The following is a 14,965-nucleotide window of genomic DNA, read 5'->3' on the forward strand; positions in this document are numbered from 1 at the left end:
GGGCGACGGGGGGCCGGGGCGGCGGGGGCGACGGGGCGGCGGCGGCGGGGGCGAGAGGCGGCGGCAGTGGGGTGGGAAGTGGGGCGAGGAGAGAACAGAGAGGGGCGGGGGGTATACGGGCCGTTAGATACTGCCTCTTTGCCGTCCGCCCCTCTTTGCCGTCCGCCTTTTGCCTCTTTGCCGTCTGCTGGCAGACGGCAAAGAGGTGGGCCGTTAAGTTTTTCCCAAACGGGCGGGGGGTGGGGGCCACCTCTCTCTTTGCCGTCTGCCAGCTGACGGCAAAGATTCTTTGCCGTCTGCTGGCGGACGGCAAAGATCTGGCGGACGGCAAAGAGCTTCTTTGCCGTCCGCCAGATCTTTGCCGTCTGCTTTTTGGTAGCTGATGGCAAAGAGCTTCTTTGCCGTCAGCTAGCAGACGGCAAAGAGCTGGCAGATGGCAAATTAGCAGATTCCTGTAGTGCTTACACTTAACGATATCCTAAGATCCAGAAAACATGATCACCAACAACACGTGAGCCAGTCTTAGAGGCAAGACCGGGAACCTATATTATACTATTTATCATTTCACACGTGCATACGAGTTTTCCACTGAATCACATATTCCAGAATCATAGTAGTTATAGCATGAAACATAAACTCTTAACTATGAAAATGGAAATATAATAATATAATATTATTACCTCTAGGGCATATTTCCAACAATCTCCAACTTGCACTAGAGTCAGTAATCTAGTTTACATAGTCTCTCTAACACCTATTGAAAGCACAAGTTCTCCCTTTGGTGGTTTTGGTAATTAATGTCAACATATATTTCGTTGGAGAAATAGTTTTTATCTAGTATATTTCAGATAACTTCAAAAGTGTCATGGCAAGGATAAGAGGATGTGGAACTCCTTCAAAATTGTTAGGAGATGGATTGGCAAAAGCTCAAGACTCTACTTGTTTTGGTTAAGTCATCCAAGATCACATTGAGTCCATAGGAAAGCCAATACTATTAAAAGGGGATGAGGTGTTACTTAATGATGTTTTTTGCTCGAATGCTTAGTGACATTACTCCAAAACCCTCGACCACTTTCCCCATCCAAATATGTCCAAACCCTCAACCACCGAAATTTCCTCTCCATAGCCACCGAGTTCATCTAGACTTAGCCACTGCCAAACCCTAACAAATCGGATCCACCAATATGGATCTCGGTCCCACCAAGATGGCCCTGATAGCTTTCTGTTGCTAGTTGCAATTGTTTTGGTCCCACCGAGAATTGCAATCGGTACCACCGAGATGGCTTGCCAACTCTCTGTTGCCTTATTGCTTCACTTCGGTACCACCGAGTTGATGCAATCGGTGCCACCAAGACGAGGTTTTCCCTAGCCATCGCACATCACTCCCTCCGAGTTGTTCCAGTTGGTCCCACCGAGATTCCTAACGTCCGTATCTTTTACACATGTCGGTGCCACTGAGATTTCTGATCAGTGAGACCGAGTTGGGTCAAAGTGTGTAACGGTTGGATTTTGTGTGGAGGCTATATATATATACCCCTCCACCCCTTCTTCCTCAGATAAGAGAGCCATTAGAACATGCCTACACTTCCACCATTCATTTTCTGAGAGAGAACCACCTACTCATGTGTTGAGATCAACGGATTCCATTCCTACCATTTGTACCTTCATTCCTAGCCTTTCCCAAGTTGCTTTCCACTCAAATCCTTCTTCCACCATAGCCAAATCTGTGAGAGAGAGTTGAGTGTTGGGGAGACTATCATTTGAAGCACAAGAGCAAGGAGGTCATCATCAACACACTGTCTATTACCTTTTGGAGAGTGGTGTCTCCTAGACTGGTTAGGTGTCACTTGGGAGCCTCCGACATGATGTGGAGTTGAACCAAGAAGTTTGTAAGGGCAAGGAGATCGCCTACTTCATGATGATCTAGCCGAGTGAGGCAAGTCCTTCATGAACGTTGGCCATGTTGGGGTAGACAAGGTTGCTTCTTCGTGGACCCTTAGTGGGTGGAGCCCTCCGTGGACTTGCGCAACCATTACCCTTCACGGGTTGAAGTCTCAATCAACATGGGCGTACCATAGCACCACCCATCGGGACCACGCCAAAAATCTCCACGTCTCTATTGAGTTTTCACCCTCCAATTCCCATCCCTTTACATTCTTGCACTTGCATGATTTACTCTTTCCGCTGCTCATACTCTTGTTATGCTTGTGTAAAATGTATTGTGTTCCCATTAACACATGCTAAAATCAACCTTAACTTCAAGGAACTAAAAACTACCACTTTTACTTGTTAAGGGTTTAATCACCCCCTCTAGACCCCTCTTCTTGATACTTTCAATTGGTATCAGAGCATTGGTCTCCATTGCTTTGGTTTAGTCACCATTGAAGGAAGAAGGATGAGTCTAGTTCAGGAGTATTAGACATAGAGTGCCTATTCTTGATGGGGAGTTTTGTGGTTCTTGGAAAAAATGAAATGCTTGAGATCTTCAGTGAATATAATTTGAGAAATATATTCTTAGACCTTATGTGCCTCCCATTGATCCTTTGCATCCTACCCCCGATGAGTATCTTGACATGGTTCACAATCTTAGAACTATTAATATTATCATTAGAGGATTGCCTATAAATGAGCTTGTTTGCTTGCAAAACTTTAAATGCACATACACTATATGGAATAACCTTGAGGAACGCTTGCCAAACTATTCCTTGAAAAATCTGAATGGAATTCCTCAAACATTGCTTTTCACAAGATGAAGCCTAGTGATCCCAAGTTTGATGAATGTCTATTTGAGCTCCGTGACCTTATGCATGTTAAGGGTGATGTTGGAACCATTAGCAACATCATCATGAAAAAAAAATTAGAATTCATAAACTTGCACATTGGCATGGTCATAAATCTAACAAATCACTTGAACTAGGTGAATATCACACGCATAATGATGAGACTGAGCATGGTTATTATGATGAGGATGAAGAATTCGACATCGAGTGTGAGAATACCATGAGGAATCTTAGTCTCATGGAAAATCTTTGAAATTACATATCTATAGGAAAAGAGTGGATTCTTGATAATGGATGTACCGATCACATGACCGGAGATAAAGACATGTTCCGTGAGCTTGCCAAAAATGATGGTCCACGCAAGTATGTGACTTTTGGAGACAACTCCAAGGGTAAGGTACTTAGCCTTGGTAAGGTGAATGTCGTGGTTTTGTCACGGCAGATGTCCTAATGTGAGGACTTAGTCATGAGGCCATCGCAACTAGGAGGTTAGCTTGTTGGGGTTGAGCGAATCGAGAGACACGAATTTACCCAGGTTCGGCCCCTCGGGATCGGGGTAATAGCCTACTCCTGCTTGTTTGCTTATTGCTTTAGCGATCAATACAAGGGAACAGATTGTTTGACCTAGCTATTGTTCGATTGAAACTTAGTCTATCTGTCCCTGAGACCCGCCTTTATATACAAGTCGAGAGCCAAGGCTTTCAAGAGTCCAGGTCACATTACAATCCGTGGCTTAGTATGTATCTAACTTGTCCCTTAAGGAAACTATTGACGACTTAGACCTCAAGGCCGCAAGCCACCATCTTCGGATGTTGGGCTTGAGCCGGCCCACTCCATGAGCCTCCCAACTGGTCTTACTTCGGGGCGCCTTGGCCCATCTTAAGTCCTGCTCCTTAGCCGCCATATGGTGTTGGGGATTGTTGCAGAAATTAAAAATTTTCTATGCATCACCAAGATCAATCTATGGAGTTTACTAGCAGCGATAGGGGAGTGCATCTTCATACCTTTGAATATCGCGATGCGGAAGCGTTACAAGAACGCGGATGAAGGAGTCGTACTCGTAGCGATTCAGATCGCGGTAGATTCCGATCTAAGTGCCGAACGACGGCACCTCCGCGTTCAACACACGTACAGCCCGGGGACGCCTCCTCCTTCTTGATCCAGCAAGGGGAAGGAGAAGTTGAGGGAGAGCTCCGGCAGCACGACGACGTGGTGGCGGTGGAGCTCGTGGTTCTCCGGCAGAGCTTCGCTAAGCACTACGGAGGAGGAGAAGGTGTAGGAAGGGGGGAGGGCTACGCCAGGAGAAGGGGTGCGGTTACCCTTCCACCCCACTATTTATAGGGGGAAGGGGAGAGGGGTCCGGCCCCCTAGATCCATCTAGAGGGGGGGGCCTGGGGCGGCGGCCCCTCGGGGGGGGGGGGGCAGCGGCCCCCTAGGGTTTCCAACCCTAGGCGCCTTGGGCCCTTGGGGAGGCGCACCAGCCCACTAAGGGGCTGGTTCCCACCCAACTACAGCCTGTTAGGTCCTTCGGGGCAGGTGGACCCTCCCGGTGGACCCCCGGAACCCCTTCGGTGGTCCTGGTACAATACCGATAAACCCCGAAACCTTTTCGGTGACTGAAACTGGACTTCCCATATATAAATCTTCACCTCCGAACCATTCCGGAACTCATCGTGACGTCCGAGATCTCATCCGGGACTCCGAACAACTTTTGGTAACCACATACAATTCCCATTACAACTCTAGCGTCACCGAACCTTGAGTGTGTAGACCCTACGGGTTCGGGAACTATGCAGACATGACCGAGACATTTCTCCGGCCAATAACCAACTGTGGGATCTGGATACCCATGTTTGCTCCCACATGTTCCACGATGATCTCATCGGATGAACCACGATGTCAAGGATTCAATCAATCCCGTATACGATTCCCTTTGTCTACCGGTATAGCACTTGCCCGAGATTCGATCATCGGTATACCAATACCTTGTTCAATCTCGTTACGACAAGTCTCTTTACTCGTTCCGTAACACATCATCCCGTGACCAACCCCTTAGTCACATTGAGCTAATTACGATGATGTCTTACCGAGTGGGCCCAGAGATACCTCTCCATCATACGGAGTGACAAATTCCAGTCTCGATTCTTGCCAACCCAACATATACTTTCGGGGATACCCGTAGTGTACCTTTATAACCACCCAGTTATGTTGTGACGTTTGGACAATCTCATGGTCTAAGGAAAAGATACTTGACATTAGAAAAGCTTTAGCAGACGAACTACACGATCTTGTGCTATGCTTAGGATTGGGTCTTGTCCATCACATCATTATCCTAATGATGTGATCCCGTTATCAATGACATCCTATGTCCATGGTTAGGAAACTGTAACCATCTATTGATCAACAAGCTACTCAACTAGAGGCTCACTAGGGACATGTTGTGGTCTATATATTCACACATGTATTGCAATTTCCGGATAACACAATTATAGCATGAACAATAGACAATTATCATGAACAAGGAAATATAATAATAACCATTTTATTATTGCCTCTAGGGCATATTTCCAACAGTCTCCCACTTGCACTAGAGTCAATAACCTAGTTACATTGTGATGAATCGAACGCCCATAGAGTTCTGGTGTTGATCATGCTTTGCACATGGAAGAGGTTTAGTCAACGGATCTGCGACATTCAGGTCCGTATGCACTTTACTAATCTCTATGTCTCCATCTTGAACATTTTCACGAATGGAGTTGAAGCGACGCTTGATATGCCTGGTCTTCTTGTGAAACCTGGGCTCCTTGGCAAGGGCAATAGCTCCAGTGTTTTCATAGAAGAGAGTCATTGGGCCCGACGCATTGGGAATAACTCCTAGGTCGGTAATGAACTGCTTCATCTAGATTGCTTCATGTGCTGCCTCCGAGGCTGCCATGTACTCCGCTTCACATTAGATCCCGCCACGACGCTTTGCTTGCAACCGCACCAGCTGACTGCTCCACCATTAAAAATATACACATATCCGGTTTGTGACTTGGAGTCATCCAGATCTGTGTCGAAACTAGCATCGATGTAACCCTTTACGACGAGCTCTTCGTCACCTCCATAAATGAGAAACATATCCTTAGTCGTTTTCAGGTACTTCAGGATATTCTTGACTTCTGTCCAGTGTTCCATGCCGGGATTACTTTGGTACCTTCCTACCAAACTTATGGCAAGGTTTACATCAGGTCTGGTACACAGCATGCCATACATAATAGACCCTATGGCCAAGGCATAGGGGATGACACTCATCTTTTCTCTATCTTCTGCCATGGTCGGGCATTGAGCCGTGCTCAATCTCACACCTTGCAATACAGGAAAGAACCCCTTCTTGGACTGATCCATATTGAACTTCTTCAATATCTTGTCAAGGTATGTGCTTTGTGAAAGACCAATGAGGCGTCTCGATCTATCTCTATAGATCTTGATGCCTAATATGTAAGCAGCTTCTCCAAGCTCCTTCATTGAAAAACACTTATTCAAGTAGGCCTTTATGCTTTCCAAGAGTTCTATATCAGTTCCCATCAATAGTATGTCATCCACATATAATATGAGAAATGCTACAGAGCTTCCACTCACTTTCTTGTAAACACAGGCTTCTCCATAAATCTATGTAAACCCAAACGCTTTGATCATCTCATCAAAACGAATGTTCCAACTCCGAGATGCTTGCACCAGCCCATAGAACGAGTGTTGGAGTTTGCATACCTTGTCAGCATTCTTAGGATCGACAAAACCTTCCGGCTGCATCATATACAATTCTTCCTTAAGGAAACCATTAAGGAATGTCGTTTTGACGTCCATTTGCCATATCTCATAATCATAGAATGCGGCAATTGCTAACATGATTCAGACAGACTTCAGCTTCGCTACGGGTGAGAAGGTCTCATCGTAGTCAACCCCTTGAACTTGTCGATAACCCTTAGCGACAAGCCGAGCCTTATAGATGGTTACATTACCATCCGCGTCTGTCTTCTTCTTAAAGATCCATTTATTTTCTATGCCTCGCCGATCATCGGGCAAGTCAGTCAAAGTCCATACTTCATTTTCATACATGGATCCTATCTCGGATTTCATGGCTTCAAGCCATTTGTCAGAATCCGGGCCCGCCATCGCTTCTTCATAGTTCGAAGGTTCACCATTGTCTAACAACATGATTTCCAGGTCAGGGTTGCCGTACCACTCTGGTGCAGAATGTGTCCTTGTGAACCTACAAAGTTCAGTAGCAACTTGATCTGAAGTTTCATGATCATCATCATTAACTTCCTCTCTAGTCGGTGCAGGCACCATAGAAACATTTTTTGAGCTGCGCTACTCTCTGGTTCAAGAGGCAATACTTCATCAAGTTCTACTTTCCTCCCACTTACTTCTTTCAAGAGAAACTCTTTCTCTAGAAAGGATCCATTCTTGGCAACAAAGATCTTGCCTTCGGATCTGAGGTAGAAGGTATACCCAATAGTTTCCTTAGGGTATCCTATGAAGACGCATTTTTCCGATTTGGGTTCGAGCTTTTCAGGTTGAAGTTTCTTGACATAAGCATCGCATCCCCAAACTTTCAGAAACGACAGCTTAGGTTTCTTCCCAAACCACAATTCATACGGTGTCGTCTCAATGGATTTCGACGGAGCCCTATTTAAAGTGAATGCGGCAGTCTCTATAGCATAACCCCAAAATGATAGTGGTAGATCGGTAAGAGACATCATAGATCACACCATATCCAATAGAGTGCGATTACGACGTTCGAACACACCATTACACTGAGGTGTTCCATGCGGCGTGAGTTGTGAAACAATTCCACATTTCCTTAAGTGCGTGCCAAATTCGTGACTCAAATATTCTCCCCCACGATCTGATCGTAAGAACTTGATTTTCCTGTCACGTTGATTCTCAACCTCACTCTGAAATTCCTTGAACTTTTCAAAGGTCTCAGACTTGTGTTTCATTAAGTAGACATACCCATATCTACTTAAGTCATCCATGAGGGTGAGAACATAGCGATAACCACCGCGAGCCTCAACGCTCATTGGACCGCACACATCAATATGTATGATTTCCAATAAGTTGGTTGCTCGCTCCATTGTTCCGGAGAACGGAGTCTTGGTCATTTTGACCATGAGGCATGGTTCACATGTGTCAAATGATTCATAATCAAGAGACTCCAAAAGTCCATCTGCATGGAGTTTCTTCATGCGTTTGACGCCAATGTGACCAAGGCGGCAGTGCCACAAGTATGTGGGACTATCATTATCAACCTTACATCTTTTGGCATTCACACTATGAATATGTGTAACATCACGTTTGAGATTAAATAAGAATAAACCATTGACCAGCGAGGCATGACCATAAAACATGTCTCTCATATAAATAGAACAACCATTATTCTCAGATTTAAATGAGTAGCCATCTCGCATTAAACGAGATCCAGATACAATGTTCATGCTCAAAGCTGGTACTAAATAACAATTATTGATGTTTAAAACTAATCCCGTAGGTAAATGTAGAGGTATCGTGCCGACGATGATCACATCGACCTTGGAACCATTCCCGACGTGCATCGTCACCTCGTCCTTCGCCAATCTCCGCTTATTCCGCAGCTCCTGTTTTGAGTTACAAATATGAGCAACCGCACCGGTATCAAATACCCAGGAGCTACTACGAGTGCCGGTTAGGTACACATAAATAACATGTATATCACATATACCTTTGGTATTGCCGGCCTTCTTATTTGCTAAGTACTTGGGGCAGTTCCGCTTCCAGTGACCGTTTCCCTTGCAATAAAAGCACTCAGTCTCAGGCTTGGGTCCATGCTTTGGCTTCTTCCCGGCAACTGGCTTACTGGGCGCGGCAACTCCCTTGCCATCCTTCTTGAAGTTCTTCTTACCCTTGCCTTTCTTGAACTTAGTGGTTTTATTCACCATCAACACTTGATGTTCCTTTTTGATCTCCACCTCCGCTGATTTCAGCATTGAATATACCTCAGGAATGGTATTTTCCATCCCCTGCATATTGAAGTTCATCACAAAGCTCTTGTAGCTAGGTGGGAGTGACTGAAGGATTCTGTCAACGATCGCATCATCCGGGAGATTAACTCCCAGCTGAGATAAGCGGTTGTGCAACCCAGACATTTTGAGTATGTGCTCGCTGACAGAACTATTCTCCTCCATCTTACAACTGTAGAACTCGTTGGAGACTTCATATCTCTCGACCCGGGCATGAGCCTGGAAAACCATTTTCAGCTCTTGGAACATCTCATATGCTCCGTGCTGCTCAAAATGCTTTTGGAGCCCTAGTTCTAAGCTGTAAAGCATGCCGCACTAAACCAGGGAGTAATCATCACTACGCGACTGCCAGGCGTTCATAACATCTTGAGTTGCTGGGAAAACAGGTGCATCACCTAGCGGTGCTTCAAGGACATATGCTTTCTTGGCAGCTATGAGGATAATGCTCAGGTTACGGACCCAGTCCGTGTAGTTGCTACCATCGTCTTTCAGCTTGGTTTTCTCTAGAAATGCGTTGAAGTTGAGGGCAACATTGCATGGGCCATTTGATCTACAAGACATATTGCAAAGTTTTTTAGACTATGTTCATGATAATTAACTTCATCTAATCAAATTATTTAATGAACTCCCACTCAGATAAACATCCCTCTAGTCATCTAAGTGATACATGATCCGAGTCAACTAGGCTGTGTCCGATTATCACGTGAGACAGACTAGTCATCATCGGTGAACATCTTCATGTTGATCGTATCTTCTATACGACTCATGTTCGACCTTTCGGTCTTCCGTGTTCCGAGGCCATGTCTGTACATGCTAGGCTCGTCAAGTCAACCTAAGTGTATTGCATGTGTAAATCTGGCTTACACCCGTTGTATTCGAACGTTAGAATCTATCACACCCGATCATCACGTGGTGCTTTGAAACAACGAACCTTCGCAACGTGCACAGTTAGGGGGAACACTTTCTTGAAATTATTGCGAGGGATCATCTTATTTAAGCTACCGTCGTTCTAAGCAAATAAGATGTAAAACATGATAAACATCACATGCAATCAAATAGTTACATGATATGGCCAATGTCATTTTGCTCCTTTCAATCTCCATCTTCAGGGCGCCATGATCATCATCGTCACCGGCATGACACCATGATCTCCATCATCATGATCTCCATCATCGTGTCTTCATGAAGTTGTCTCGCCAACTATTACTTCTACTAATATGGCTAACGGTTAGCAATAAAGTAAAGTAATTACATGGCGTTTTCATCGACACGCAGGTCATACAATAAATTAAGACAACTCCTATGGCTCCTGCCGGTTGTCATGCTCATCCACATGCAAGTTGTGATTCCTATTACAAGAACACGATCAATCTCATACATCACATATATCATTCATCACATCCTTTTGGCCATATCACATCACACGGCATATGCTGCAAGAACAAGTTAGACGTCCTCTAATTGTTGTTGCAAATTTTACGTGGCTGCTATAGGTTTCTAGCAAGAACATTTGTTACCTACGCCAAAACCACAACGTGATATGCCAATTTCTATTTACCCTTCATAAGGACCCTTTTCATCGAATCCGATCCGACTAAAGTGGGAGAGACAGACACCCGCTAGCCACCTTATGCAACTAGTGCATGTCAGTCGGTGGAACCTGTCTCACGTAAGTGTACATGTAAGGTCGGTCCGGGCCGATTCATCCCACGATGCCGCCGAATCAAGATAAGACTAGTAACAACAAGTAAATTGACAAAATCGACGCCCACAACAACTTGTGTTCTACTCGTGCATAGAAACTACGCATAGACCTAGCTCATGATGCCACTGTTGGGGATCGTTGCAGAAATTAAAATTTTTCTACACATCACCAAGATCAATCTATGGAGTTTACTAGCAATGAGAGGGGAGTGCATTTTCATACCTTTGAAGATCGTGATGTGGAAGCGTTACAAGAACGCGGATGAAGGAGTCGTACTCGTCGCGATTCAGATTGCGGTTGACTCCGATCTAAGCGCCGAACGACGGCACCCCCACGTTCAACACACGTACAGCCCGAGGACGTCTCATCCTTCTTGATCCAGCAAGGGGAAGGAGAAGTTGAGGGAGAGCTCCGGCAGCACGACGGCGTGGTGGCGGTGGAGCTCGTGGTTCTCCGGCAGAGCTTCGCTAAGCGCTACGGAGGAGGAGAAGGTGTAGGAAGGGGGGAGGGCTGCGCCAGGAGAAGGGGTGCGGTTTCCCTCCCACCCCCCACTATTTATAGGGGAAGGGGAGAGGGGAACGGCCCCCTAGATCCATCTAGGGGGGGGGGGGTGGCGGCCCCTCGGGGAGGGGGGGGCAGCGCCCCCCTAGGGTTTCCAACCCTAGGCGCCTTGGGCCCTTGGGGGGGGCACCAGCCTACTAAAGGGCTGGTTCCCACCCAACTACAACCCATGGTCCTTCGGGGCAGGTGGACCCTCCCGGTGGACCCCCGGAACCCCTTTGGTGGTCCCGGTATAATACCGATAAACCCCAAATCCTTTCCGGTGACTGAAACTGGACTTCCCATATATAAATCTTCACCTCCGGACCATTCCGGGACTCCTCGTGATGTCCGAGATCTCATCTGGGACTCCAAACAACTTTTGGTAACCACATACAATTCCCATTACAACTCTAGCGTCACCGAACCTTAAGTGTGTAGACCCTACGGGTTCGGGAACTATGCAGACATGACTAAGACATCTCTCCGGCCAATAACCAATAGCGGGATCTGGATACCCATGTTGGCTCCCACATGTTCCACGATGATCTCGTCGGAAGAACCACGATGTCAAGGATTCAATCAATCCCGTATACGATTCCCTTTGTCTACCGGTATAGCACTTGCCCGAGATTCGATTGTCGGTATACCGATACCTTGTTCAATCTCGTTACGACAAGTATCTTTACTCGTTCCGTAACACATCATCCTGTGACCAACCCCTTAGTCACATTGAGCCCATTACGATGATGTCTTACCGAGTGGGCCCAGAGATACCTCTCCATCATACGGAGTGACAAATCCCAGTCTCGATTCGTGCCAACCCAACAGATACTTTCAGGGATACCCGTAGTGTACCTTTATAGCCACCCAGTTACGTTGTGACATTTGGCACACCCAAAATACCCTTACGGTATCCGGGAGTTGCACAATCTCATGGTCTAAGGAAAAGATACTTGACATTAGAAAAGCTTTAGCAGACGAACTACACGATCTTGTGCTATGCTTAGGATTGGGTCTTGTCCATCACATCATTATCCTAATGATGTGATCACGTTATCAATGACATCCTATGTCCATGGTTAGGAGACCGTAACCATCTATTGATCAACGAGCTAGTCAACTAGAGGCTCACTAGGGACATGTTGTGGTCTATGTATTCACACATGTATTACGATTTCCGGATAACAAAATTATAGCATGGACAATAGACAATTATCATGAACAAGGAAATATAATAATAACCATTTTATTATTGCCTCTAGGGCATATTTCCAACATCTGGATGACCCGACCCAAACATGGCGGGTTATATCCCCAACATTAGGCCCTAGATTGATTTGAATTTATTCATGTCAATCTCCAGCACTCAACCAGGCGGCTTATCTTCTGGCCCGGTCCTCATCTTCTTCGGGTCATGAAATGCCACCTTATAATACTTCTAGACTTGTTATTTTTCATATCTCCTCATTGCCGACGTCACGTCCAATAATCAAGGGAAACCCAAGATGACATCACACATGATCTTTATGCATATCCAATTATCCCAAAAATCGAGGCGTCTTGGGCTCCAAAAGTTACTATGCTCCCCTGTTTCTCGCGCCTACCATTTACTCTTCGGTTTCTTTATCTTATAAATAGATGCGGGCCCCTCTTTTCATCTTTTACCTCACCCCCATTCGCCTCTTCTTCTTCCTCGAGCTCCTTCGCATCGGACCGCCACCGCTGCAATTCGCTTGTCGTGAGCCAACTGGTCTAGGACCTCGACGCCGTCCTGCCTCCGTCAGAGCTTGGTCGAACAATCTCACCGCCCTTCTCAGCCATCAAGGTACACTATCCTTCCCTCCTTAGATCTATATAGTTTGCTCGGTAGTTCGTTTGAGTTCATCGGATTCCATCCATCACCATTGCAGAAATCTAGAAAACCCTCCATTTAATATGAAACGCCTTTATGCAGTCTGGCGGCTCATCATTGTGATCGTAACCCGCTAGATATTTTAAGATATTTTAACCTGCCCGGGGCAAAATTCTTTTGGGATGTCTTAAGCTATTTTAACCTTCATTCTCAAGACCTTGCTCCAAACTCCATCTCTAATATGTGCCAATTTCAGTTGTGTGCGAGGTGTATCTTCAAATGGAACCCACCGATCCTCTCTTTAAAGAATTCTTCTATATGAACTGCCAAACAGAATTTACCGATGGCCCTTATCTAGAACTCAGCGGAGTCTTAATTCAGAGACGGAGAGATGGTTGCTTTCCTCTAGTCACCCTTCCAAGTCACCCCAAAGGATGGATAAAAACTTGGTTCTACCGCAGAAACACAACTCTAGCTGGGGAGAATCCCTTGCTGGGTTATAGACCTGAACGTCTTCCTATGGATTTTGACGTTCCTAGCTGGGTTATTCCATAAGAGCATGCTGAAACCGCCCTGGCTTATACAAAGCTCAGAGCCTTGCTAGCTGATGGTTTGACCGGGGTTGATCTAACCCGATCTTGGGTCACCTGGAGGATTTACCATTGAGTCACTGCAGTGGTCTAATGTGCAATTATTCCGGCGGTTTAGAAGACCCCCAACGATACATCAACATTGATCTTGATGCTGATAAAATACCTAAGATTGTGAAGAAATTACTTGGAGAGTCTCAAGATGCCCGCAACAAAGTGGGGCTGAACCCTTTCTGCAAACTTAACCCGACACCTCCAGTAAGTATATACATAATCATTTGTCAGGCTTATCAGTCTTTATCTATCCAGTGTTTTCACTTGCTGGATTTGTTCAATTATGCAAGACGATTCTCCCTTTTGGAAGAGGAAGAAAACACAGGTGACCAAGACGGATCAGAGGAAGAAAAAGTCTGCTGCTGCAGATGAGCCGATGGCTAGGGGCAAGTCGCCACAAGCTGACAATCAGTTAGAGGTAGAGCTCGACTCCCTTGGCCATCTCTTTACTGAACTTGCTGATGCCTCTTATTCTCAAGGTTAAGTCGCAACAAGCCGGGCTAATGATGTTGAGGCAATTTCCATGCTCAGAATCCTTGCCTCCCAAGATCACTAGGCGGGTTATCCGGAAAGTAAGCTTTTATCATCCAGATGTTCATTTAGACCTCATCTTTATTTTGAAGAAACCTCACCATGAGTCGATGCACCAAACTCGGAGTGGTGGCTCTGGAGATCTGGTGGCCAGGTTAACTCATGAACCATCTGCTCGCAAGTGGCGTAATGAGGTGCCACACAGTCCAACTCCTTCTTTACCCAAAGCTAGCCTTGTGAGGAAGCCTCTTAATCCTTCTAACTCAAATTATCAGGAGTCATCACCCTCATCTGGCGAGTCAACCGCTTCGAAGCTGCCACCTCTTGTCATTAATAAAGGGTAAACTTCTTTTATATCATGTACCACTTAATCGTTCTTAGCATCGCATATATCTTGATTGCACTGCTTTGTTCACAGGGCAAGGCTAAGAGTGAGAAAAGAAAAGTAGGAAAGTCTTCAATAAACCCAGACATTCCCGAGTCAGAGAATCAGACCTTGGTGACCCCTGAGGCCCATGCTGATATTTCTGAAGGTCATCATGTCAGTCATGTTGAGCCGCCGCAGCAAAATGAAATGGCTGGAACTAAGGTTATGGATATGAAACCAACCCGGTGAACAACCTTAACCCACCAAGTCATGCTCCGGCTCTGAGTCCCACCAAGCCAGCTCAAGATGTTCCTCTTGAAAAGGATAACAATGAAGTTACCATTACGGGTGAGGCTTATAAACCTCCAGAGGTCTCCAATGTGCTAACCAAAACCACAACCAAAATTGAAGCGCCCTTGTCTGAAAAGGGGAAAACCAAACTTGAACTGCCCAGCTATGAAGAGTTTAGCGCAGAGGAATTACATGCAGGCTATCTGAGCCG

Source organism: Triticum urartu, chromosome 2 (genome assembly GCF_003073215.2).
Source record: "Triticum urartu cultivar G1812 chromosome 2, Tu2.1, whole genome shotgun sequence".
Lineage (NCBI taxonomy): Eukaryota > Viridiplantae > Streptophyta > Magnoliopsida > Poales > Poaceae > Triticum > Triticum urartu.